Genomic DNA, 26,868 nt, shown 5'->3' on the forward strand with positions numbered 1-26,868 from the left:
CCAGGGGCCCCAAGCCTTGGCTATGTCTGTTCACACACTAGGAGTAGTTGGTGGGAACCTGGCACTGTGGGTACGGCACCTCATAGAAGGGCTGTACCTCTCCCACCTGGTACAGCTGTGCCAGCTCCGACTTGGTGGCAGGCTTCTTGTGTACATGGCAGATCTCAAAGGCATGCAGGACGATGACCTCGTCTGTGGCAGGTTCACGTCTCATGACCAGCGCCAGGAATTGCTGGTGGTGGTCGGCACCGGTGCCATGTCGATGACCAGGATGTAGTTGGCTTCCATTACGCCGCTGGCAAAGTTCTAAAGAAGATTGTTTGGATAGGAGGCCTTACCCCGATGGCATTTAGTTCTGGTATTTGTCTCGGTGCGTCTCCAGCCTGGCGAACACCGCGGCACAATCCTCCAGACCTGCAAAATGCTCCTGTTCCTGCTCAGGGAAAATCACCATCTTCTCGGAGTGGCACACCATGTGGAAGTCCACTGAGGGCAGAAGATGCTGAGGGTGTAGAACAGGGCTGTGGCAAATGTGGCATCTTGCCCATGTGCGAAAATGTCCACAGAGAGAGGGTTCTGCCAACGTTCCACCAAAGAGTCCAGGGGATGCAAGTTGTTGATGGATGTGTGCGTTGCTAAGGCCAATTTGTGCAAGCTTGCATCCGTTCCATTCTTCTGACTGGTGGAGAAATCACTGTTGATCAAGTTATTGTACACACGGTATTTCCCGCTGGCATCAAATATAGCCCCGTGGACATAGAGTATCCGAGACACTCTTTCCGTGAGTTTTTCTCCGAGTGGCCATTTTTCTTGCCAGAGCTCCGGAAAAGCTCAGAGTATCGGTAGCGCTGCTGCTTCAGTTGCAAGACTGCTACCATTACCAGAGCAACACCTTAACCTCTTACACTTATGGTGGCGCTATTTCATTTTTGGAAGAAAAACGTTCCCGTTTTAAACAAGATATTTTGTCACAAAAAGATGCTCGACTATGCATATAATTGCTACTGTACGAAAGAAAACACTCTGACGTGATCAGAAATACAAATATCTTCTCTGTGCGTGCCCTTTAACGTGAGCTTCAGGCAAAACCAAGATGACTTGGCATCCAGGAAATGACAAGGATTTTTGAGGCTCTGTCTTTCATGATCTCCTTATATGGCTGTGAACGCAAGAGGAATGAGTCTGCCCTTTCTGTCGTTTCCCCAAGGTGTCTGCAGCATTGTGACGTATTTGTAGGCAGATCGTTGGAAGATTGACCATAAGAGACCACATTTACCACGTGTCCGCCCGGTGTCCTGCGCCGAAATTGGTGCGCAAAAGTCACCTGCCAGTATTTTTCCATGGGGCACAGAGAGAGAAGCAAGCTTCCATGAACTGCATGTCAATGAAGAGATATGTGAAAAAACACCTTGAGGATTGATTCCAAACAACGTTTGCCATGTTTCGGTCGATATTATGTAGTTAATCCGGAAAAAGTTTCACGTTGTAGGTGACTGCATTTTCGGTTCGTTTCGGTAGCCAGGCGCAATGTAGAAAACGGAACGATTTCTCCTACACACAGACGCTTTCAGGAAACACTGCGCATTTGGTATGTGGCTGGGAGTCTCCTCATTGAAAACATCAGAAGCTCTTCAAAGGTAAATGATTTTATTTATTTGGTTATCTGGCTTTTGTGAAAATGTTGCGTGCTACATGCTACACAAAATGCTATGCTAGCTTTGCATACTCTTACACAAATTAGTCAATTTCTATGGTTCAAAAGCATATTTTGAAAATCTGAGATGACAGTGTTGTTAAGAAAAGGCTAAGCTTGAGAGCAAACGCATTATTTTAATTTTATTTGCGATTTTCAGAAATCGTTAACGTTGCGTTATGCTAATGAGCCTGAGGCTTAGTCACAATCCCGGATCCGGGATGGGGAGTTTCAAGAGGTTAAACACGGAACATTCCTTAGAGTAATGTATTCCCGGGCACTGCATGTACACCACATACAGCAAAATCCTTTAGCAACATTCCCCAGGTAGGTATATAATTGACCACTGCTAGGTGGCTAACTAGTTACACGGAGCTCATTTCGGAATATATTTATGGGGGTCTCTCCTCGACTGTCTCGTACCGTTGACATCACGCAGTGCTGCCGTAGGATTCGAAAAGATTTTCAGTCATGAAATCATTGCACGGGCCTCCTTCATATTTGATGATATGCGGTTTTTGTCAATCTCATAGCATTAAAAAACACATTTGGAGAATGGTGGGTTTCCACTAGATAGCACATCCACAATATAGGCCATATCGTAAAAATTTATGAAAACAAAAACGTGCTTTTTGGTCATAATTTATTTTGATGTTAAAGTTAGTCATAAAGTAAGCAGTGTGGTTGTGGTTCAGTTTAAAATCAGATTTTAAGCAGATACATTGTATAAATAGACAGGGTTTATGACTTTGTGACTGTGGTAACTAGTGACGAACTTGTGGCGCACGTCTACGCTTTTCAAATCAAATCAAATTTTATTTGTCACATACACATGGTTAGCAGATGTTAATGCGAGTGTAGCAAAATGCTAGCTACTGCCCTTCTGGACCATTTATTGTGTTCGTAGCAAACAACTGCATGTTCAAACATGCTATTTGCTTTGCTTGCACTTTCATGAAACTGCTCTCTCGAATAACATAACCCAAATAAATTCATGACAGTAGTTATGTGGTGTGATAAGTTTTGGGGTAGTACAGAGGACGAGGTGGCCGAGTGGTTAAGGCGATGGACTGCTAATCCATTGTGCTTTGCACGCGTGGGTTCGAATCCCATCCTCGTCGACAAATCTTTGTTTATGTATATTATACCGCTGTGCAAGAATCTCTGCAGTGTCTGTTGATAATGTAATGTCGTCCTAGTAACTGGCTACTTTTATCCATACAATACATACCTGGCTGATGCGGTTAAAGCCATACTGCCTGAAGCCATCATACAGGGGCACGGTGCGGGGCCAATGTAGAAGGGCTCCCAGGGGTCCACCCAGGATAATGTATAGGTCACGTCCAGGGGCCCCAAGCCTTGGCTATGTCTGTTCACACACTAGGAGTAGTTGGTGGGAACCTGGCACTGTGGGTACGGCACCTCATAGAAGGGCTGCACCTCTCCCACCTGGTACAGCTGTGCCAGCTCCGACTTGGTGGCAGGCTTCTTGTGTACATGGCAGATCTCAAAGGCATGCAGGATGATGACCTCGTCTGTGGCAGGTTCACGTCTCATGACCAGCGCCAGGAATTGCTGGTGGTGGTCGGCACTGGTGCCATGTCGATGACCAGGATGTAGTTGGCTTCCATTACGCCGCTGGCAAAGTTCTAAAGAAGATTGTTCGGATAGGAGGCCTTACCCCCGATGGCATTTAGTTCTGGTATTTGTCTCGGTGCGTCTCCAGCCTGGCGAACACCGCGGCACAATCCTCCAGACCTGCAAAATGCACCTGTTCCTGCTCAGGGAAAATCACCATCTTCTCGGAGTGGCACACCATGTGGAAGTCCACTGAGGGCAGAAGATGCTGAGGGTGTAGAACAGGGCTGTGGCAAATGTGGCATCTTGCCCATGTGCGAAAATGTCCACAGAGAGAGGGTTCTGCCAACGTTCCACCAAAGAGTCCAGGGGATGCAAGTTGTTGATGGATGTGTGCGTTGCTAAGGCCAATTTGTGCAAGCTTGCATCCGTTCCATTCTTCTGACTGGTGGAGAAATCACTGTTGATCAAGTTATTGTACACACGGTATTTCCCGCTGGCATCAAATATAGCCCCGTGGACATAGAGTATCCGAGACACTCTTTCCGTGAGTTTTTCTCCGAGTGGCCATTTTTCTTGCCAGAGCTCCGGAAAAGCTCAGAGTATCGGTAGCGCTGCTGCTTCAGTTGCAAGACTGCTACCATTACCAGAGCAACACCTTAACCTCTTACACTTATGGTGGCGCTATTTCATTTTTGGAAGAAAAACGTTCCCGTTTTAAACAAGATATTTTGTCACAAAAAGATGCTCGACTATGCATATAATTGCTACTGTACGAAAGAAAACACTCTGACGTGATCAGAAATACAAATATCTTCTCTGTGCGTGCCCTTTAACGTGAGCTTCAGGCAAAACCAAGATGACTTGGCATCCAGGAAATGACAAGGATTTTTGAGGCTCTGTCTTTCATGATCTCCTTATATGGCTGTGAACGCAAGAGGAATGAGTCTGCCCTTTCTGTCGTTTCCCCAAGGTGTCTGCAGCATTGTGACGTATTTGTAGGCAGATCGTTGGAAGATTGACCATAAGAGACCACATTTACCACGTGTCCGCCCGGTGTCCTGCGCCGAAATTGGTGCGCAAAAGTCACCTGCCAGTATTTTTCCATGGGGCACAGAGAGAGAAGCAAGCTTCCATGAACTGCATGTCAATGAAGAGATATGTGAAAAAACACCTTGAGGATTGATTCCAAACAACGTTTGCCATGTTTCGGTCAATATTATGTAGTTAATCCGGAAAAGTTTCACGTTGTAGGTGACTGCATTTTCGGTTCGTTTCGGTAGCCAGGCGCAATGTAGAAAACGGAACGATTTCTCCTACACACAGACGCTTTCAGGAAACACTGCGCATTTGGTATGTGGCTGGGAGTCTCCTCATTGAAAACATCAGAAGCTCTTCAAAGGTAAATGATTTTATTTATTTGGTTATCTGGCTTTTGTGAAAATGTTGCGTGCTACATGCTACACAAAATGCTATGCTAGCTTTGCATACTCTTACACAAATTAGTCAATTTCTATGGTTCAAAAGCATATTTTGAAAATCTGAGATGACAGTGTTGTTAAGAAAAGGCTAAGCTTGAGAGCAAACGCATTATTTTAATTTTATTTGCGATTTTCAGAAATCGTTAACGTTGCGTTATGCTAATGAGCCTGAGGCTTAGTCACAATCCCGGATCCGGGATGGGAAGTTTCAAGAGGTTAAACACGGAACATTCCTTAGAGTAATGTATTCCCGGGCACTGCATGTACACCACATACAGCAAAATCCTTTAGCAACATTCCCCAGGTAGGTATATAATTGACCACTGCTAGGTGGCTAACTAGTTACACGGAGCTCATTTCGGAATATATTTATGGGGGTCTCTCCTCGACTGTCTCGTACCGTTGACATCACGCAGTGCTGCCGTAGGATTCGAAAAGATTTTCAGTCATGAAATCATTGCACGGGCCTCCTTCATATTTGATGATATGCGGTTTTTGTCAATCTCATAGCATTAAAAAACACATTTGGAGAATGGTGGGTTTCCACTAGATAGCACATCCACAATGTAGGCCATATCGTAAAAATTTATGAAAACAAAAACGTGCTTTTTGGTCATAATTTATTTTGATGTTAAAGTTAGTCATAAAGTAAGCAGTGTGGTTGTGGTTCAGTTTAAAATCAGATTTTAAGCAGATACATTGTATAAATAGACAGGGTTTATGACTTTGTGACTGTGGTAACTAGTGACGAACTTGTGGCGCACGTCTACGCTTTTCAAATCAAATCAAATTTTATTTGTCACATACACATGGTTAGCAGATGTTAATGCGAGTGTAGCAAAATGCTAGCTACTGCCCTTCTGGACCATTTATTGTGTTCGTAGCAAACAACTGCATGTTCAAACATGCTATTTGCTTTGCTTGCACTTTCATGAAACTGCTCTCTCGAATAACATAACCCAAATAAATTCATGACAGTAGTTATGTGGTGTGATAAGTTTTGGGGTAGTACAGAGGACGAGGTGGCCGAGTGGTTAAGGCGATGGACTGCTAATCCATTGTGCTTTGCACGCGTGGGTTCGAATCCCATCCTCGTCGACAAATCTTTGTTTATGTATATTATACCGCTGTGCAAGAATCTCTGCAGTGTCTGTTGATAATGTAATGTCGTCCTAGTAACTGGCTACTTTTATCCATACAATACATACCTGGCTGATGCGGTTAAAGCCATACTGCCTGAAGCCATCATACAGGGGCACGGTGCGGGGCCAATGTAGAAGGGCTCCCAGTGGTCCACCCAGGATAATGTATAGGTCACGTCCAGGGGCCCCAAGCCTTGGCTATGTCTGTTCACACACTAGGAGTAGTTGGTGGGAACCTGGCACTGTGGGTACGGCACCTCATAGAAGGGCTGCACCTCTCCCACCTGGTACAGCTGTGCCAGCTCCGACTTGGTGGCAGGCTTCTTGTGTACATGGCAGATCTCAAAGGCATGCAGGATGATGACCTCGTCTGTGGCAGGTTCACGTCTCATGACCAGCGCCAGGAATTGCTGGTGGTGGTCGGCACTGGTGCCATGTCGATGACCAGGATGTAGTTGGCTTCCATTACGCCGCTGGCAAAGTTCTAAAGAAGATTGTTCGGATAGGAGGCCTTACCCCCGATGGCATTTAGTTCTGGTATTTGTCTCGGTGCGTCTCCAGCCTGGCGAACACCGCGGCACAATCCTCCAGACCTGCAAAATGCTCCCGTTCCTGCTCAGGGAAAATCACCATCTTCTCGGAGTGGCACACCATGTGGAAGTCCACTGAGGGCAGAAGATGCTGAGGGTGTAGAACAGGGCTGTGGCAAATGTGGCATCTTGCCCATGTGCAAAAATGTCCACAGAGAGAGGGTTCTGCCAACGTTCCACCAAAGAGTCCAGGGGATGCAAGTTGTTGATGGATGTGTGCGTTGCTAAGGCCAATTTGTGCAAGCTTGCATCCGTTCCATTCTTCTGACTGGTGGAGAAATCACTGTTGATCAAGTTATTGTACACACGGTATTTCCCGCTGGCATCAAATATAGCCCCGTGGACATAGAGTATCCGAGACACTCTTTCCGTGAGTTTTTCTCCGAGTGGCCATTTTTCTTGCCAGAGCTCCGGAAAAGCTCCGAGTATCGGTAGCGCTGCTGCTTCAGTTGCAAGACTGCTACCATTACCAGAGCAACACCTTAAACACGGAACATTCCTTAGAGTAATGTATTCCCGGGCACTGCATGTACACCACATACAGCAAAATCCTTTAGCAACATTCCCCAGGTAGGTATATAATTGACCACTGCTAGGTGGCTAACTAGTTACACGGAGCTCATTTCGGAATATATTTATGGGGGTCTCTCCTCGACTGTCTCGTACCGTTGACATCACGCAGTGCTGCCGTAGGATTCGAAAAGATTTTCAGTCATGAAATCATTGCACGGGCCTCCTTCATATTTGATGATATGCGGGTTTTGTCAATCTCATAGCATTAAAAAACACATTTGGAGAATGGTGGGTTTCCACTAGATAGCACATCCACAATGTAGGCCATATCGTAAAAATTTATGAAAACAAAAACGTGCTTTTTGGTCATAATTTATTTTGATGTTAAAGTTAGTCATAAAGTAAGCAGTGTGGTTGTGGTTCAGTTTAAAATCAGATTTTAAGCAGATACATTGTATAAATAGACAGGGTTTACGACTTTGTGACTGTGGTAACTAGTGACGAACTTGTGGCGCACGTCTACGCTTTTCAAATCAAATCAAATTTTAGTTGTCACATACACATGGTTAGCAGATGTTAATGCGAGTGTAGCGAAATGCTAGCTACTGCCCTTCTGGACCATTTATTGTGTTCGTAGCAAACAACTGCATGTTCAAACATGCTATTTGCTTTGCTTGCACTTTCATGAAACTGCTCTCTCGAATAACATAACCCAAATAAATTCATGACAGTAGTTATGTGGTGTGATAAGTTTTGGGGTAATACAGAGGACGAGGTGGCCGAGTGGTTAAGGCGATGGACTGCTAATCCATTGTGCTTTGCACGCGTGGGTTCGAATCCCATCCTCGTCGACAAATCTTTGTTTATGTATATTATACCGCTGTGCAAGAATCTCTGCAGTGTCTGTTGATAATGTAATGTCGTCCTAGTAACTGGCTACTTTTATCCATACAATACATACCTGGCTGATGCGGTTAAAGCCATACTGCCTGAAGCCATCATACAGGGGCACGGTGCGGGGCCAATGTAGAAGGGCTCCCAGGGGTCCACCCAGGATAATGTATAGGTCACGTCCAGGGGCCCCAAGCCTTGGCTATGTCTGTTCACACACTAGGAGTAGTTGGTGGGAACCTGGCACTGTGGGTACGGCACCTCATAGAAGGGCTGCACCTCTCCCACCTGGTACAGCTGTGCCAGCTCCGACTTGGTGGCAGGCTTCTTGTGTACATGGCAGATCTCAAAGGCATGCAGGACGATGACCTCGTCTGTGGCAGGTTCACGTCTCATGACCAGCGCCAGGAATTGCTGGTGGTGGTCGGCACTGGTGCCATGTCGATGACCAGGATGTAGTTGGCTTCCATTACGCCGCTGGCAAAGTTCTAAAGAAGATTGTTTGGATAGGAGGCCTTACCCCGATGGCATTTAGTTCTGGTATTTGTCTCGGTGCGTCTCCAGCCTGGCGAACACCGCGGCACAATCCTCCAGACCTGCAAAATGCTCCCGTTCCTGCTCAGGGAAAATCACCATCTTCTCGGAGTGGCACACCATGTGGAAGTCCACTGAGGGCAGAAGATGCTGAGGGTGTAGAACAGGGCTGTGGCAAATGTGGCATCTTGCCCATGTGCAAAAATGTCCACAGAGAGAGGGTTCTGCCAACGTTCCACCAAAGAGTCCAGGGGATGCAAGTTGTTGATGGATGTGTGCGTTGCTAAGGCCAATTTGTGCAAGCTTGCATCCGTTCCATTCTTCTGACTGGTGGAGAAATCACTGTTGATCAAGTTATTGTACACACGGTATTTCCCGCTGGCATCAAATATAGCCCCCGTGGACATAGAGTATCCGAGACACTCTTTCCGTGAGTTTTTCTCCGAGTGGCCATTTTTCTTGCCAGAGCTCCGGAAAAGCTCCGAGTATCGGTAGCGCTGCTGCTTCAGTTGCAAGACTGCTACCATTACCAGAGCAACACCTTAAACACGGAACATTCCTTAGAGTAATGTATTCCCGGGCACTGCATGTACACCACATACAGCAAAATCCTTTAGCAACATTCCCCAGGTAGGTATATAATTGACCACTGCTAGGTGGCTAACTAGTTACACGGAGCTCATTTCGGAATATATTTATGGGGGTCTCTCCTCGACTGTCTCGTACCGTTGACATCACGCAGTGCTGCCGTAGGATTCGAAAAGATTTTCAGTCATGAAATCATTGCACGGGCCTCCTTCATATTTGATGATATGCGGGTTTTGTCAATCTCATAGCATTAAAAAACACATTTGGAGAATGGTGGGTTTCCACTAGATAGCACATCCACAATGTAGGCCATATCGTAATAATTTATGAAAACAAAAACGTGCTTTTTGGTCATAATTTATTTTGATGTTAAAGTTAGTCATAAAGTAAGCAGTGTGGTTGTGGTTCAGTTTAAAATCAGATTTTAAGCAGATACATTGTATAAATAGACAGGGTTTATGACTTTGTGACTGTGGTAACTAGTGACGAACTTGTGGCGCACGTCTACGCTTTTCAAATCAAATCAAATTTTAGTTGTCACATACACATGGTTAGCAGATGTTAATGCGAGTGTAGCGAAATGCTAGCTACTGCCCTTCTGGACCATTTATTGTGTTCGTAGCAAACAACTGCATGTTCAAACATGCTATTTGCTTTGCTTGCACTTTCATGAAACTGCTCTCTCGAATAACATAACCCAAATAAATTCATGACAGTAGTTATGGGGTGTGATAAGTTTTGGGGTAATACAGAGGACGAGGTGGCCGAGTGGTTAAGGCGATGGACTGCTAATCCATTGTGCTTTGCACGCGTGGGGTCGAATCCCATCCTCGTCGACAAATCTTTGTTTATGTATATTATACCGTTGTGCAAGAATCTCTGCAGTGTCTGTTGATAATGTAATGTCGTCCTAGTAACTGGCTACTTTTATCCATACAATACATACCTGGCTGATGCGGTTAAAGCCATACTGCCTGAAGCCATCGTACAGGGGCACGGTGCGGGGCCCAATGTAGAAGGGCTCCCAGGGGTCCACCCAGGATAATGTATAGGTCACGTCCAGGGGCCCCAAGCCTTGGCTATGTCTGTTCACACACTAGGAGTAGTTGGTGGGAACCTGGCACTGTGGGTACGGCACCTCATAGAAGGGCTGTACCTCTCCCACCTGGTACAGCTGTGCCAGCTCCGACTTGGTGGCAGGCTTCTTGTGTACATGGCAGATCTCAAAGGCATGCAGGACGATGACCTCGTCTGTGGCAGGTTCACGTCTCATGACCAGCGCCAGGAATTGCTGGTGGTGGTCGGCACCGGTGCCATGTCGATGACCAGGATGTAGTTGGCTTCCATTACGCCGCTGGCAAAGTTCTAAAGAAGATTGTTTGGATAGGAGGCCTTACCCCAGATGGCATTTAGTTCTGGTATTTGTCTCGGTGCGTCTCCAGCCTGGCGAACACCGCGGCACAATCCTCCAGACCTGCAAAATGCTCCTGTTCCTGCTCAGGGAAAATCACCATCTTCTCGGAGTGGCACACCATGTGGAAGTCCACTGAGGGCAGAAGATGCTGAGGGTGTAGAACAGGGCTGTGGCAAATGTGGCATCTTGCCCATGTGCGAAAATGTCCACAGAGAGAGGGTTCTGCCAACGTTCCACCAAAGAGTCCAGGGGATGCAAGTTGTTGATGGATGTGTGCGTTGCTAAGGCCAATTTGTGCAAGCTTGCATCCGTTCCATTCTTCTGACTGGTGGAGAAATCACTGTTGATCAAGTTATTGTACACACGGTATTTCCCGCTGGCATCAAATATAGCCCCCGTGGACATAGAGTATCCGAGACACTCTTTCCGTGAGTTTTTCTCCGAGTGGCCATTTTTCTTGCCAGAGCTCCGGAAAAGCTCAGAGTATCGGTAGCGCTGCTGCTTCAGTTGCAAGACTGCTACCATTACCAGAGCAACACCTTAACCTCTTACACTTATGGTGGCGCTATTTCATTTTTGGAAGAAAAACGTTCCCGTTTTAAACAAGATATTTTGTCACAAAAAGATGCTCGACTATGCATATAATTGCTACTGTTCGAAAGAAAACACTCTGACGTGATCAGAAATACAAATATCTTCTCTGTGCGTGCCCTTTAACGTGAGCTTCAGGCAAAACCAAGATGACTTGGCATCCAGGAAATGACAAGGATTTTTGAGGCTCTGTCTTTCATGATCTCCTTATATGGCTGTGAACGCAAGAGGAATGAGTCTGCCCTTTCTGTCGTTTCCCAAGGTGTCTGCAGCATTGTGACGTATTTGTAGGCAGATCGTTGGAAGATTGACCATAAGAGACCACATTTACCACGTGTCCGCCCGGTGTCCTGCGCCGAAATTGGTGCGCAAAAGTCACCTGCCAGTATTTTTCCATGGGGCACAGAGAGAGAAGCAAGCTTCCATGAACTGCATGTCAATGAAGAGATATGTGAAAAAACACCTTGAGGATTGATTCCAAACAACGTTTGCCATGTTTCGGTCAATATTATGTAGTTAATCCGGAAAAGTTTCACGTTGTAGGTGACTGCATTTTCGGTTCGTTTCGGTAGCCAGGCGCAATGTAGAAAACGGAACGATTTCTCCTACACACAGACGCTTTCAGGAAACACTGCGCATTTGGTATGTGGCTGGGAGTCTCCTCATTGAAAACATCAGAAGCTCTTCAAAGGTAAATGATTTTATTTATTTGGTTATCTGGCTTTTGTGAAAATGTTGCGTGCTACATGCTACACAAAATGCTATGCTAGCTTTGCATACTCTTACACAAATTAGTCAATTTCTATGGTTCAAAAGCATATTTTGAAAATCTGAGATGACAGTGTTGTTAAGAAAAGGCTAAGCTTGAGAGCAAACGCATTATTTTAATTTTATTTGCGATTTTCAGAAATCGTTAACGTTGCGTTATGCTAATGAGCCTGAGGCTTAGTCACAATCCCGGATCCGGGATGGGAAGTTTCAAGAGGTTAAACACGGAACATTCCTTAGAGTAATGTATTCCCGGGCACTGCATGTACACCACATACAGCAAAATCCTTTAGCAACATTCCCCAGGTAGGTATATAATTGACCACTGCTAGGTGGCTAACTAGTTACACGGAGCTCATTTCGGAATATATTTATGGGGGTCTCTCCTCGACTGTCTCGTACCGTTGACATCACGCAGTGCTGCCGTAGGATTCGAAAAGATTTTCAGTCATGAAATCATTGCACGGGCCTCCTTCATATTTGATGATATGCGGTTTTTGTCAATCTCATAGCATTAAAAAACACATTTGGAGAATGGTGGGTTTCCACTAGATAGCACATCCACAATGTAGGCCATATCGTAAAAATTTATGAAAACAAAAACGTGCTTTTTGGTCATAATTTATTTTGATGTTAAAGTTAGTCATAAAGTAAGCAGTGTGGTTGTGGTTCAGTTTAAAATCAGATTTTAAGCAGATACATTGTATAAATAGACAGGGTTTATGACTTTGTGACTGTGGTAACTAGTGACGAACTTGTGGCGCACGTCTACGCTTTTCAAATCAAATCAAATTTTATTTGTCACATACACATGGTTAGCAGATGTTAATGCGAGTGTAGCAAAATGCTAGCTACTGCCCTTCTGGACCATTTATTGTGTTCGTAGCAAACAACTGCATGTTCAAACATGCTATTTGCTTTGCTTGCACTTTCATGAAACTGCTCTCTCGAATAACATAACCCAAATAAATTCATGACAGTAGTTATGTGGTGTGATAAGTTTTGGGGTAGTACAGAGGACGAGGTGGCCGAGTGGTTAAGGCGATGGACTGCTAATCCATTGTGCTTTGCACGCGTGGGTTCGAATCCCATCCTCGTCGACAAATCTTTGTTTATGTATATTATACCGCTGTGCAAGAATCTCTGCAGTGTCTGTTGATAATGTAATGTCGTCCTAGTAACTGGCTACTTTTATCCATACAATACATACCTGGCTGATGCGGTTAAAGCCATACTGCCTGAAGCCATCATACAGGGGCACGGTGCGGGGCCAATGTAGAAGGGCTCCCAGTGGTCCACCCAGGATAATGTATAGGTCACGTCCAGGGGCCCCAAGCCTTGGCTATGTCTGTTCACACACTAGGAGTAGTTGGTGGGAACCTGGCACTGTGGGTACGGCACCTCATAGAAGGGCTGCACCTCTCCCACCTGGTACAGCTGTGCCAGCTCCGACTTGGTGGCAGGCTTCTTGTGTACATGGCAGATCTCAAAGGCATGCAGGATGATGACCTCGTCTGTGGCAGGTTCACGCCTCATGACCAGCGCCAGGAATTGCTGGTGGTGGTCGGCACTGGTGCCATGTCGATGACCAGGATGTAGTTGGCTTCCATTACGCCGCTGGCAAAGTTCTAAAGAAGATTGTTCGGATAGGAGGCCTTACCCCCGATGGCATTTAGTTCTGGTATTTGTCTCGGTGCGTCTCCAGCCTGGCGAACACCGCGGCACAATCCTCCAGACCTGCAAAATGCTCCCGTTCCTGCTCAGGGAAAATCACCATCTTCTCGGAGTGGCACACCATGTGGAAGTCCACTGAGGGCAGAAGATGCTGAGGGTGTAGAACAGGGCTGTGGCAAATGTGGCATCTTGCCCATGTGCAAAAATGTCCACAGAGAGAGGGTTCTGCCAACGTTCCACCAAAGAGTCCAGGGGATGCAAGTTGTTGATGGATGTGTGCGTTGCTAAGGCCAATTTGTGCAAGCTTGCATCCGTTCCATTCTTCTGACTGGTGGAGAAATCACTGTTGATCAAGTTATTGTACACACGGTATTTCCCGCTGGCATCAAATATAGCCCCCGTGGACATAGAGTATCCGAGACACTCTTTCCGTGAGTTTTTCTCCGAGTGGCCATTTTTCTTGCCAGAGCTCCGGAAAAGCTCCGAGTATCGGTAGCGCTGCTGCTTCAGTTGCAAGACTGCTACCATTACCAGAGCAACACCTTAACCTCTTACACTTATGGTGGCGCTATTTCATTTTTGGAAGAAAAACGTTCCCGTTTTAAACAAGATATTTTGTCACAAAAAGATGCTCGACTATGCATATAATTGCTACTGTACGAAAGAAAACACTCTGACGTGATCAGAAATACAAATATCTTCTCTGTGCGTGCCCTTTAACGTGAGCTTCAGGCAAAACCAAGATGACTTGGCATCCAGGAAATGACAAGGATTTTTGAGGCTCTGTCTTTCATGATCTCCTTATATGGCTGTGAACGCAAGAGGAATGAGTCTGCCCTTTCTGTCGTTTCCCCAAGGTGTCTGCAGCATTGTGACGTATTTGTAGGCAGATCGTTGGAAGATTGACCATAAGAGACCACATTTACCACGTGTCCGCCCGGTGTCCTGCGCCGAAATTGGTGCGCAAAAGTCACCTGCCAGTATTTTTCCATGGGGCACAGAGAGAGAAGCAAGCTTCCATGAACTGCATGTCAATGAAGAGATATGTGAAAAAACACCTTGAGGATTGATTCCAAACAACGTTTGCCATGTTTCGGTCAATATTATGTAGTTAATCCGGAAAAAGTTTCACGTTGTAGGTGACTGCATTTTCGGTTCGTTTCGGTAGCCAGGCGCAATGTAGAAAACGGAACGATTTCTCCTACACACAGACGCTTTCAGGAAACACTGCGCATTTGGTATGTGGCTGGGAGTCTCCTCATTGAAAACATCAGAAGCTCTTCAAAGGTAAATGATTTTATTTATTTGGTTATCTGGCTTTTGTGAAAATGTTGCGTGCTACATGCTACACAAAATGCTATGCTAGCTTTGCATACTCTTACACAAATTAGTCAATTTCTATGGTTCAAAAGCATATTTTGAAAATCTGAGATGACAGTGTTGTTAAGAAAAGGCTAAGCTTGAGAGCAAACGCATTATTTTAATTTTATTTGCGATTTTCAGAAATCGTTAACGTTGCGTTATATGCTAATGAGCCTGAGGCTTAGTCACAATCCCGGATCCGGGATGGGAAGTTTCAAGAGGTTAAACACGGAACATTCCTTAGAGTAATGTATTCCCGGGCACTGCATGTACACCACATACAGCAAAATCCTTTAGCAACATTCCCCAGGTAGGTATATAATTGACCACTGCTAGGTGGCTAACTAGTTACACGGAGCTCATTTCGGAATATATTTATGGGGGTCTCTCCTCGACTGTCTCGTACCGTTGACATCACGCAGTGCTGCCGTAGGATTCGAAAAGATTTTCAGTCATGAAATCATTGCACGGGCCTCCTTCATATTTGATGATATGCGGTTTTTGTCAATCTCATAGCATTAAAAAACACATTTGGAGAATGGTGGGTTTCCACTAGATAGCACATCCACAATGTAGGCCATATCGTAAAAATTTATGAAAACAAAAACGTGCTTTTTGGTCATAATTTATTTTGATGTTAAAGTTAGTCATAAAGTAAGCAGTGTGGTTGTGGTTCAGTTTAAAATCAGATTTTAAGCAGATACATTGTATAAATAGACAGGGTTTATGACTTTGTGACTGTGGTAACTAGTGACGAACTTGTGGCGCACGTCTACGCTTTTCAAATCAAATCAAATTTTATTTGTCACATACACATGGTTAGCAGATGTTAATGCGAGTGTAGCAAAATGCTAGCTACTGCCCTTCTGGACCATTTATTGTGTTCGTAGCAAACAACTGCATGTTCAAACATGCTATTTGCTTTGCTTGCACTTTCATGAAACTGCTCTCTCGAATAACATAACCCAAATAAATTCATGACAGTAGTTATGTGGTGTGATAAGTTTTGGGGTAATACAGAGGACGAGGTGGCCGAGTGGTTAAGGCGATGGACTGCTAATCCATTGTGCTTTGCACGCGTGGGTTCGAATCCCATCCTCGTCGACAAATCTTTGTTTATGTATATTATACCGCTGTGCAAGAATCTCTGCAGTGTCTGTTGATAATGTAATGTCGTCCTAGTAACTGGCTACTTTTATCCATACAATACATACCTGGCTGATGCGGTTAAAGCCATACTGCCTGAAGCCATCGTACAGGGGCACGGTGCGGGGCCCAATGTAGAAGGGCTCCCAGGGGTCCACCCAGGATAATGTATAGGTCACGTCCAGGGGCCCCAAGCCTTGGCTATGTCTGTTCACACACTAGGAGTAGTTGGTGGGAACCTGGCACTGTGGGTACGGCACCTCATAGAAGGGCTGCACCTCTCCCACCTGGTACAGCTGTGCCAGCTCCGACTTGGTGGCAGGCTTCTTGTGTACATGGCAGATCTCAAAGGCATGCAGGACGATGACCTCGTCTGTGGCAGGTTCACGTCTCATGACCAGCGCCAGGAATTGCTGGTGGTGGTCGGCACTGGTGCCATGTCGATGACCAGGATGTAGTTGGCTTCCATTACGCCGCTGGCAAAGTTCTAAAGAAGATTGTTTGGATAGGAGGCCTTACCCCCGATGGCATTTAGTTCTGGTATTTGTCTCGGTGCGTCTCCAGCCTGGCGAACACCGCGGCACAATCCTCCAGACCTGCAAAATGCTCCCGTTCCTGCTCAGGGAAAATCACCATCTTCTCGGAGTGGCACACCATGTGGAAGTCCACTGAGGGCAGAAGATGCTGAGGGTGTAGAACAGGGCTGTGGCAAATGTGGCATCTTGCCCATGTGCGAAAATGTCCACAGAGAGAGGGTTCTGCCAACGTTCCACCAAAGAGTCCAGGGGATGCAAGTTGTTGATGGATGTGTGCGTTGCTAAGGCCAATTTGTGCAAGCTTGCATCCGTTCCATTCTTCTGACTGGTGGAGAAATCACTGTTGATCAAGTTATTGTACACACGGTATTTCCCGCTGGCATCAAATATAGCCCCGGTGGACATAGAGTATCCGAGACACTCTTTCCGTGAGTTTTTCTCCGAGTGGCCATTTTTCTTGCCAGAGCTCCGGAAAAGCTCCGAGTATCGGTAGCGCTGCTGCTTCAGTTGCAAGACTGCTACCATTACCAGAGCAACACCTTAAACACGGAACATTCCTTAGAGTAATGTATTCCCGGGCACTGCATGTACACCACATACAGCAAAATCCTTTAGCAACATTCCCCAGGTAGGTATAAAATTGACCACTGCTAGGTGGCTAACTAGTTACACGGAGCTCATTTCAGAATATATTTATGGGGGTCTCTCCTCGACTGTCTCGTACCGTTGACATCACGCAGTGCTGCCGTAGGATTCGAAAAGATTTTCAGTCATGAAATCATTGCACGGGCCTCCTTCATATTTGATGATATGCGGTTTTTGTCAATCTCATAGCATTAAAAAACACATTTGGAGAATGGTGGGTTTCCACTAGATAGCACATCCACAATGTAGGCCATATCGTAAAAATTTATGAAAACAAAAACGTGCTTTTTGGTCATAATTTATTTTGATGTTAAAGTTAGTCATAAAGTAAGCAGTGTGGTTGTGGTTCAGTTTAAAATCAGATTTTAAGCAGATACATTGTATAAATAGACAAGGTTTATGACTTTGTGACTGTGGTAACTAGTGACGAACTTGTGGCGCACGTCTACGCTTTTCAAATCAAATCAAATTTTATTTGTCACATACACATGGTTAGCAGATGTTAATGCGAGTGTAGCGAAATGCTAGCTACTGCCCTTCTGGACCATTTATTGTGTTCGTTGCAAACAACTGCATGTTCAAACATGCTATTTGCTTTGCTTGCACTTTCATGAAACTGCTCTCTCGAATAACATAACCCAAATAAATTCATGACAGTAGTTATGGGGTGTGATAAGTTTTATTGTTATACATAGGATGAGGTGGCCGAGTGGTTAAGGCGATGGACTGCTAATCCATTGTGCTTTGCACGCGTGGGTTCGAATCCCATCCTCGTTGACAAATCTTTGTTTATGTATATTATACCGCTGTGCAAGAATCTCTGCAGTGTCTGTTGATAATGTAATGTCGTCCTAGTAACTGGCTACTTTTATCCATACAATACATACCTGGCTGATGCGGTTAAAGCCATACTGCCTGAAGCCATCGTTCAGGGGCACGGTGCGGGGCCCAATGTAGAAGGGCTCCCAGGGGTCCACCCAGGATAATGTATAGGTCACGTCCAGGGGCCCCAAGCCTTGGCTATGTCTGTTCACACACTAGGAGTAGTTGGTGGGAACCTGGCACTTTGGGTACGGCACCTCATAGAAGGGCTGCACCTCTCCCACCTGGTACAGCTGTGCCAGCTCCGACTTGGTGGCAGGCTTCTTGTGTACATGGCAGATCTCAAAGGCATGCAGGACGATGACCTCGTCTGTGGCAGGTTCACGTCTCATGACCAGCGCCAGGAATTGCTGGTGGTGGTCGGCACTGGTGCCATGTCGATGACCAGGATGTAGTTGGCTTCCATTACGCCGCTGGCAAAGTTCTAAAGAAGATTTTTTGGATAGGAGGCCTTACCCCCGATGGCATTTAGTTCTGGTATTTGTCTCGGTGCGTCTCCAGCCTGGCGAACACCGCTGCACAATCCTCCAGACCTGCAAAATGCTCCCGTTCCTGCTCAGGGAAAATCACCATCTTCTCGGAGTGGCACACCATTTGGAAGTCCACTGAGGGCAGAAGATGCTGAGGGTGTAGAACAGGGCTGTGGCAAATGTGGCATCTTGCCCATGTGCGAAAATGTCCACAGAGAGAGGGTTCTGCCAACGTTCCACCAAAGAGTCCAGGGGATGCAAGTTGTTGATGGATGTGTGCGTTGCTAAGGCCAATTTGTGCAAGCTTGCATCCGTTCCATTCTTCTGACTGGTGGAGAAATCACTGTTGATCAAGTTATTGTACACACGGTATTTCCCGCTGGCATCAAATATAGCCCCCGTGGACATAGAGTATCCGAGACACTCTTTCCGTGAGTTTTTCTCCGAGTGGCCATTTTTCTTGCCAGAGCTCCGGAAAAGCTCCGAGTATCGGAAGCGCTGCTGCTTCAGTTGCAAGACTGCTACCATTACCAGAGCAACACCTTAAACACGGAACATTCCTTAGAGTAATGTATTCCCGGGCACTGCATGTACACCACATACAGCAAAATCCTTTAGCAACATTCCCCAGGTAGGTATAAAATTGACCACTGCTAGGTGGCTAACTAGTTACACGGAGCTCATTTCAGAATATATTTATGGGGGTCTCTCCTCGACTGTCTCGTACCGTTGACATCACGCAGTGCTGCCGTAGGATTCGAAAAGATTTTCAGTCATGAAATCATTGCACGGGCCTCCTTCATATTTGATGATATGCGGTTTTTGTCAATCTCATAGCATTAAAAAACACATTTGGAGAATGGTGGGTTTCCACTAGATAGCACATCCACAATGTAGGCCATATCGTAAAAATTTATGAAAACAAAAACGTGCTTTTTGGTCATAATTTATTTTGATGTTAAAGTTAGTCATAAAGTAAGCAGTGTGGTTGTGGTTCAGTTTAAAATCAGATTTTAAGCAGATACATTGTATAAATAGACAAGGTTTATGACTTTGTGACTGTGGTAACTAGTGACGAACTTGTGACGCACGTCTACGCTTTTCAAATCAAATCAAATTTTATTTGTCACATACACATGGTTAGCAGATGTTAATGCGAGTGTAGCGAAATGCTAGCTACTGCCCTTCTGGACCATTTATTGTGTTCGTTGCAAACAACTGCATGTTCAAACATGCTATTTGCTTTGCTTGCACTTTCATGAAACTGCTCTCTCGAATAACATAACCGAAATAAATTCATGACAGTAGTTATGGGGTGTGATAAGTTTTGGGGAAATACAGAGGACGAGGTGGCCGAGTGGTTAAGGCGATGGACTGCTAATCCATTGTGCTTTGCACGCGTGGGTTCGAATCCCATCCTCGTCGACAAATCTTTGTTTATGTATATTATACCGCTGTGCAAGAATCTCTGCAGTGTCTGTTGATAATGTAATGTCGTCCTAGTAACTGGCTACTTTTATCCATACAATACATACCTGGCTGATGCGGTTAAAGCCATACTGCCTGAAGCCATCGTACAGGGGCACGGTGCGGGGCCCAATGTAGAAGGGCTCCCAGGGGTCCACCCAGGATAATGTATAGGTCACGTCCAGGGGCCCCAAGCCTTGGCTATGTCTGTTCACACACTAGGAGTAGTTGGTGGGGGCCTGGCACTGTGGGTACGGCACCTCATAGAAGGGCTGCACCTCTCACACCTGGTACAGCTATGCCAGCTCCGAATTGGTGTCAGGCATCTTGTGTACATGGCAGATCTCAAAGGCATGCAGGACGATGACCTCGTCTGTGGCAGGTTCACGTCTCATGACCAGCGCCAGGAACTGCTGGTGGTGGTCGGCACTGGTGCCATGTCGATGACCAGGATGTAGTTGGCTTCCATTACGCCGCTGGCAAAGTTCTAAAGAAGATTGTTTGGATAGGAGGCCTTACCCCCGATGGCATTTAGTTCTGGTATTTGTCTCGGTGCGTCTCCAGCCTGGCGAACACCGCGGCACAATCCTCCAGACCTGCAAAATGCTCCCGTTCCTGCTCAGGGAAAATCGCCATCTTCCCGGAGTGGCACACCATGTGGAAGTCCACTGAGGGCAGAAGATGCTGAGGGTGTAGACCAGGGCTGTGGCAAATGTGGCATCTTGCCCATGTGCGAAAATGTCCACAGAGAGAAGGTTCTGCCAACGTTCCACCAAAGAGTCCAGGGGATGCAAGTTGTTGATGGATGTGTGCGTTGCTAAGGCCAATTTGTGCAAGCTTGCATCCGTTCCATTCTTCTGACTGGTGGAGAAATCACTGTTGATCAAGTTATTGTACACACGGTATTTCCCGCTGGCATCAAATATAGCCCCGTGGACATAGAGTATCCGAGACACTCTTTCCGTGAGTTTTTCTCCGAGTGGCCATTTTTCTTGCCAGAGCTCCGGAAAAGCTCTGAGTATCGGTAGCGCTGCTGCTTCAGTTGCAAGACTGCTACCATTACCAGAGCAACACCTTAAACACGGAACATTCCTTAGAGTAATGTATTCCCGGGCACTGCATGTACACCACATACAGCAAAATCCTTTAGCAACATTCCCCAGGTAGGTATATAATTGACCACTGCTAGGTGGCTAACTAGTTACACGGAGCTCATTTCGGAATATATTTATGGGGGTCTCTCCTCGACTGTCTCGTACCGTTGACATCACGCAGTGCTGCCGTAGGATTCGAAAAGATTTTCAGTCATGAAATCATTGCACGGGCCTCCTTCATATTTGATGATATGAGGTTTTTGTCAATCTCATAGCATTAAAAAACACATTTGGAGAATGGTGGGTTTCCACTAGATAGCACATCCACAATGTAGGCCATATCGTAAAAATTAATGAAAACAAAAACGTGCTTTTTGGTCATAATTTATTTTGATGTTAAAGTTAGTCATAAAGTAAGCAGTGTGGTTGTGGTTCAGTTTAAAATCAGATTTTAAGCAGATACATTGTATAAATAGACAGGGTTTATGACTTTGTGACTGTGGTAACTAGTGACGAACTTGTGGCGCACGTCTACGCTTTTCAAATCAAATCAAATTTTATTTGTCACATACACATGGTTAGCAGATGTTAATGCGAGTGTAGCGAAATGCTAGCTACTGCCCTTCTGGACCATTTATTGTGTTCGTAGCAAACAACTGCATGTTCAAACATGCTATTTGCTTTGCTTGCACTTTCATGAAACTGCTCTCAAGAATAACATAACCCAAATAAATTCATAACAGTAGTTATGGGGTGTGATAAGTTTTGGGGAAATACAGAGGACGAGGTGGCCGAGTGGTTAAGGCGATGGACTGCTAATCCATTGTGCTTTGCACGCGTGGGTTCGAATCCCATCCTCGTCGACAAATCTTTGTTTATGTATATTATACCGCTGTGCAAGAATCTCTGCAGTGTCTGTTGATAATGTAATGTCGTCCTAGTAACTGGCTACTTTTATCCATACAATACATACCTGGCTGATGCGGTTAAAGCCATACTGCCTGAAGCCATCGTACAGGGGCACGGTGCGGGGCCCAATGTAGAAGGGCTCCCAGGGGTCCACCCAGGATAATGTATAGGTCACGTCCAGGGGCCCCAAGCCTTGGCTATGTCTGTTCACACACTAGGAGTAGTTGGTGGGGCCTGGCACTGTGGGTACGGCACCTCATAGAAGGGCTGCACCTCTCACACCTGGTACAGCTATGCCAGCTCCGAATTGGTGTCAGGCATCTTGTGTACATGGCAGATCTCAAAGGCATGCAGGACGATGACCTCGTCTGTGGCAGGTTCACGTCTCATGACCAGCGCCAGGAACTGCTGGTGGTGGTCGGCACTGGTGCCATGTCGATGACCAGGATGTAGTTGGCTTCCATTACGCCGCTGGCAAAGTTCTAAAGAAGATTGTTTGGATAGGAGGCCTTACCCCCGATGGCATTTAGTTCTGGTATTTGTCTCGGTGCGTCTCCAGCCTGGCGAACACCGCGGCACAATCCTCCAGACCTGCAAAATGCTCCCGTTCCTGCTCAGGGAAAATCGCCATCTTCCCGGAGTGGCACACCATGTGGAAGTCCACTGAGGGCAGAAGATGCTGAGGGTGTAGACCAGGGCTGTGGCAAATGTGGCATCTTGCCCATGTGCGAAAATGTCCACAGAGAGAAGGTTCTGCCAACGTTCCACCAAAGAGTCCAGGGGATGCAAGTTGTTGATGGATGTGTGCGTTGCTAAGGCCAATTTGTGCAAGCTTGCATCCGTTCCATTCTTCTGACTGGTGGAGAAATCACTGTTGATCAAGTTATTGTACACACGGTATTTCCCGCTGGCATCAAATATAGCCCCCGTGGACATAGAGTATCCGAGACACTCTTTCCGTGAGTTTTTCTCCGAGTGGCCATTTTTCTTGCCAGAGCTCCGGAAAAGCTCTGAGTATCGGTAGCGCTGCTGCTTCAGTTGCAAGACTGCTACCATTACCAGAGCAACACCTTAAACACGGAACATTCCTTAGAGTAATGTATTCCCGGGCACTGCATGTACACCACATACAGCAAAATCCTTTAGCAACATTCCCCAGGTAGGTATATAATTGACCACTGCTAGGTGGCTAACTAGTTACACGGAGCTCATTTCGGAATATATTTATGGGGGTCTCTCCTCGACTGTCTCGTACCGTTGACATCACGCAGTGCTGCCGTAGGATTCGAAAAGATTTTCAGTCATGAAATCATTGCACGGGCCTCCTTCATATTTGATGATATGAGGTTTTTGTCAATCTCATAGCATTAAAAAACACATTTGGAGAATGGTGGGTTTCCACTAGATAGCACATCCACAATGTAGGCCATATCGTAAAAATTAATGAAAACAAAAACGTGCTTTTTGGTCATAATTTATTTTGATGTTAAAGTTAGTCATAAAGTAAGCAGTGTGGTTGTGGTTCAGTTTAAAATCAGATTTTAAGCAGATACATTGTATAAATAGACAGGGTTTATGACTTTGTGACTGTGGTAACTAGTGACGAACTTGTGGCGCACGTCTACGCTTTTCAAATCAAATCAAATTTTATTTGTCACATACACATGGTTAGCAGATGTTAATGCGAGTGTAGCGAAATGCTAGCTACTGCCCTTCTGGACCATTTATTGTGTTCGTAGCAAACAACTGCATGTTCAAACATGCTATTTGCTTTGCTTGCACTTTCATGAAACTGCTCTCAAGAATAACATAACCCAAATAAATTCATAACAGTAGTTATGGGGTGTGATAAGTTTTGGGGAAATACAGAGGACGAGGTGGCCGAGTGGTTAAGGCGATGGACTGCTAATCCATTGTGCTTTGCACGCGTGGGTTCGAATCCCATCCTCGTCGACAAATCTTTGTTTATGTATATTATACCGCTGTGCAAGAATCTCTGCAGTGTCTGTTGATAATGTAATGTCGTCCTAGTAACTGGCTACTTTTATCCATACAATACATACCTGGCTGATGCGGTTAAAGCCATACTGCCTGAAGCCATCGTACAGGGGCACGGTGCGGGGCCCAATGTAGAAGGGCTCCCAGGGGTCCACCCAGGATAATGTATAGGTCACGTCCAGGGGCCCCAAGCCTTGGCTATGTCTGTTCACACACTAGGAGTAGTTGGTGGGGGCCTGGCACTGTGGGTACGGCACCTCATAGAAGGGCTGCACCTCTCCCACCTGGTACAGCTATGCCAGCTCCGAATTGGTGTCAGGCATCTTGTGTACATGGCAGATCTCAAAGGCATGCAGGACGATGACCTCGTCTGTGGCAGGTTCACGTCTCATGACCAGCGCCAGGAACTGCTGGTGGTGGTCGGCACTGGTGCCATGTCGATGACCAGGATGTAGTTGGCTTCCATTACGCCGCTGGCAAAGTTCTAAAGAAGATTGTTTGGATAGGAGGCCTTACCCCCGATGGCATTTAGTTCTGGTATTTGTCTCGGTGCGTCTCCAGCCTGGCGAACACCGCGGCACAATCCTCCAGACCTGCAAAATGCTCCCGTTCCTGCTCAGGGAAAATTGCCATCTTCCCGGAGTGGCACACCATGTGGAAGTCCACTGAGGGCAGAAGATGCTGAGGGTGTAGACCAGGGCTGTGGCAAATGTGGCATCTTGCCCATGTGCGAAAATGTCCACAGAGAGAGGGTTCTGCCAACGTTCCACCAAAGAGTCCAGGGGATGCAAGTTGTTGATGGATGTGTGCGTTGCTAAGGCCAATTTGTGCAAGCTTGCATCCGTTCCATTCTTCTGACTGGTGGAGAAATCACTGTTTACATTTACATTTAAGTCATTTAGCAGACGCTCTTATCCAGAGCGACTTACAAATTGGTGAATTCACCTTCTGCCATCCAGTGGAACAGCCACTTTACAATAGTGCATCTAAATCATTAAGGGGGGGTGGTGAGAAGGATTACTTATCCTATCCTAGGTATTCCTTGAAGAGGTGGGGTTTCAGGTGTCTCCGGAAGGTGGTGATTGACTCCGCTGTCCTGGCGTCGTGAGGGAGTTTGTTCCACCATTGGGGGCCAGAGCAGCGAACAGTTTTGACTGGGCTGAGCGGGAACTGTACTTCCTCAATGGTAGGGAGGCGAGCAGGCCAGAGGTGGATGAACGCAGTGCCCTTGCTTGGGTGTAGGGCCTGATCAGAGCCTGGAGGTACTGCGGTGCCGTTCCCCTCACAGCTCCGTAGGCAAGCACCATGGTCTTGTAGCGGATGCGAGCTTCAACTGGAAGCCAGTGGAGAGAGCGGAGGAGCGGGGTGACGTGAGAGAACTTGGGAAGGTTGAACACCAGACGGGCTGCGGCGTTCTGGATGAGTTGTAGGGGTTTAATGGCACAGGCAGGGAGCCCAGCCAACAGCGAGTTGCAGTAATCCAGACGGGAGATGACAAGTGCCTGGATTAGGACCTGCGCCGCTTCCTGTGTGAGGCAGGGTCGTACTCTGCGGATGTTGTAGAGCATGATCCTACAGGAACGGGCCACCGCCATGATGTTGGTTGAGAACGACAGGGTGTTGTCCAGGATCACGCCAAGGTTCTTAGCGCTCTGGGAGGAGGACACAATGGAGTTGTCAACCGTGATGGCGAGATCATGGAACGGGCAGTCCTTCCCCGGGAGGAAGAGCAGCTCCGTCTTGCCGAGGTTCAGCTTGAGGTGGTGATCCGTCATCCACACTGATATGTCTGCCATATCAAGTTATTGTACACACGGTATTTCCCGCTGGCATCAAATATAGCCCCGGTGGACATAGAGTATCCGAGACACTCTTTCCGTGAGTTTTTCTCCGAGTGGCCATTTTTCTTGCCAGAGCTCCGGAAAAGCTCCGAGTATCGGTAGCGCTGCTGCTTCAGTTGCAAGACTGCTACCATTACCAGAGCAACACCTTAAACACGGAACATTCCTTAGAGTAATGTATTCCCGGGCACTGCATGTACACCACATACAGCAAAATCCTTTAGCAACATTCCCCAGGTAGGTATAAAATTGACCACTGCTAGGTGGCTAACTAGTTACACGGAGCTCATTTCAGAATATATTTATGGGGGTCTCTCCTCGACTGTCTCGTACCGTTGACATCACGCAGTGCTGCCGTAGGATTCGAAAAGATTTTCAGTCATGAAATCATTGCACGGGCCTCCTTCATATTTGATGATATGCGGTTTTTGTCAATCTCATAGCATTAAAAAACACATTTGGAGAATGGTGGGTTTCCACTAGATAGCACATCCACAATGTAGGCCATATCGTAAAAATTTATGAAAACAAAAACGTGCTTTTTGGTCATAATTTATTTTGATGTTAAAGTTAGTCATAAAGTAAGCAGTGTGGTTGTGGTTCAGTTTAAAATCAGATTTTAAGCAGATACATTGTATAAATAGACAAGGTTTATGACTTTGTGACTGTGGTAACTAGTGACGAACTTGTGGCGCACGTCTACGCTTTTCAAATCAAATCAAATTTTATTTGTCACATACACATGGTTAGCAGATGTTAATGCGAGTGTAGCGAAATGCTAGCTACTGCCCTTCTGGACCATTTATTGTGTTCGTTGCAAACAACTGCATGTTCAAACATGCTATTTGCTTTGCTTGCACTTTCATGAAACTGCTCTCTCGAATAACATAACCCAAATAAATTAATGACAGTAGTTATGGGGTGTGATAAGTTTTATGGTTATACATAGGATGAGGTGGCTGAGTGGTTAAGGCGATGGACTGCTAATCCATTGTGCTTTGCACGCGTGGGTTCGAATCCCATCCTCGTTGACAAATCTTTGTTTATGTATATTATACCGC

The 26,868-nt window shown here is 46.1% G+C and overlaps 11 non-coding genes and 9 pseudogenes across 11 annotated transcripts; 11 read left to right on the forward strand and 9 right to left on the reverse strand.

Moving 5' to 3' along the window:
- Positions 1 to 37: 37 nt before the first annotated feature.
- LOC135515479 (beta-1,4-glucuronyltransferase 1-like) lies at positions 38 to 3,915 on the reverse strand (annotated as a pseudogene).
- Positions 2,733 to 2,814, forward strand: trnas-gcu (transfer RNA serine (anticodon GCU)). The gene has a single exon. It is a non-coding gene; the product is annotated as a tRNA-Ser (tRNA).
- A 1,853-nt stretch (positions 3,916 to 5,768) lies between the features above and the next one.
- trnas-gcu (transfer RNA serine (anticodon GCU)) lies at positions 5,769 to 5,850 on the forward strand. The gene has a single exon. It is a non-coding gene; the product is annotated as a tRNA-Ser (tRNA).
- A 74-nt stretch (positions 5,851 to 5,924) lies between these two features.
- On the reverse strand, positions 5,925 to 7,013 carry LOC135515480 (beta-1,4-glucuronyltransferase 1-like; annotated as a pseudogene).
- A 753-nt stretch (positions 7,014 to 7,766) lies between these two features.
- On the forward strand, positions 7,767 to 7,848 carry trnas-gcu (transfer RNA serine (anticodon GCU)). Its single transcript has one exon. It is a non-coding gene; the product is annotated as a tRNA-Ser (tRNA).
- A 259-nt stretch (positions 7,849 to 8,107) lies between these two features.
- LOC135515481 (beta-1,4-glucuronyltransferase 1-like) lies at positions 8,108 to 10,949 on the reverse strand (annotated as a pseudogene).
- trnas-gcu (transfer RNA serine (anticodon GCU)) lies at positions 9,765 to 9,846 on the forward strand. Its single transcript has one exon. It is a non-coding gene; the product is annotated as a tRNA-Ser (tRNA).
- A 1,852-nt stretch (positions 10,950 to 12,801) lies between the features above and the next one.
- trnas-gcu (transfer RNA serine (anticodon GCU)) lies at positions 12,802 to 12,883 on the forward strand. Its single transcript has one exon. It is a non-coding gene; the product is annotated as a tRNA-Ser (tRNA).
- A 74-nt stretch (positions 12,884 to 12,957) lies between these two features.
- LOC135515482 (beta-1,4-glucuronyltransferase 1-like) lies at positions 12,958 to 13,985 on the reverse strand (annotated as a pseudogene).
- A 1,856-nt stretch (positions 13,986 to 15,841) lies between these two features.
- Positions 15,842 to 15,923, forward strand: trnas-gcu (transfer RNA serine (anticodon GCU)). The gene has a single exon. It is a non-coding gene; the product is annotated as a tRNA-Ser (tRNA).
- A 74-nt stretch (positions 15,924 to 15,997) lies between these two features.
- On the reverse strand, positions 15,998 to 17,088 carry LOC135515483 (beta-1,4-glucuronyltransferase 1-like; annotated as a pseudogene).
- A 753-nt stretch (positions 17,089 to 17,841) lies between these two features.
- trnas-gcu (transfer RNA serine (anticodon GCU)) lies at positions 17,842 to 17,923 on the forward strand. Its single transcript has one exon. It is a non-coding gene; the product is annotated as a tRNA-Ser (tRNA).
- A 74-nt stretch (positions 17,924 to 17,997) lies between these two features.
- On the reverse strand, positions 17,998 to 19,088 carry LOC135515484 (beta-1,4-glucuronyltransferase 1-like; annotated as a pseudogene).
- Positions 19,089 to 19,841: 753 nt separating this feature from the next.
- On the forward strand, positions 19,842 to 19,923 carry trnas-gcu (transfer RNA serine (anticodon GCU)). The gene has a single exon. It is a non-coding gene; the product is annotated as a tRNA-Ser (tRNA).
- Positions 19,924 to 19,997: 74 nt separating this feature from the next.
- On the reverse strand, positions 19,998 to 21,087 carry LOC135515485 (beta-1,4-glucuronyltransferase 1-like; annotated as a pseudogene).
- Positions 21,088 to 21,840: 753 nt separating this feature from the next.
- trnas-gcu (transfer RNA serine (anticodon GCU)) lies at positions 21,841 to 21,922 on the forward strand. Its single transcript has one exon. It is a non-coding gene; the product is annotated as a tRNA-Ser (tRNA).
- A 74-nt stretch (positions 21,923 to 21,996) lies between these two features.
- LOC135515486 (beta-1,4-glucuronyltransferase 1-like) lies at positions 21,997 to 23,086 on the reverse strand (annotated as a pseudogene).
- A 63-nt stretch (positions 23,087 to 23,149) lies between these two features.
- On the reverse strand, positions 23,150 to 26,003 carry LOC135515487 (beta-1,4-glucuronyltransferase 1-like; annotated as a pseudogene).
- trnas-gcu (transfer RNA serine (anticodon GCU)) lies at positions 23,840 to 23,921 on the forward strand. Its single transcript has one exon. It is a non-coding gene; the product is annotated as a tRNA-Ser (tRNA).
- Positions 26,004 to 26,756: 753 nt separating the features above from the next.
- Positions 26,757 to 26,838, forward strand: trnas-gcu (transfer RNA serine (anticodon GCU)). Its single transcript has one exon. It is a non-coding gene; the product is annotated as a tRNA-Ser (tRNA).
- Positions 26,839 to 26,868: the final 30 nt, after the last annotated feature.

This window comes from Oncorhynchus masou, chromosome 27 (assembly GCF_036934945.1).
Source record: "Oncorhynchus masou masou isolate Uvic2021 chromosome 27, UVic_Omas_1.1, whole genome shotgun sequence".
In the NCBI taxonomy this organism is placed as follows: domain Eukaryota; kingdom Metazoa; phylum Chordata; class Actinopteri; order Salmoniformes; family Salmonidae; genus Oncorhynchus; species Oncorhynchus masou.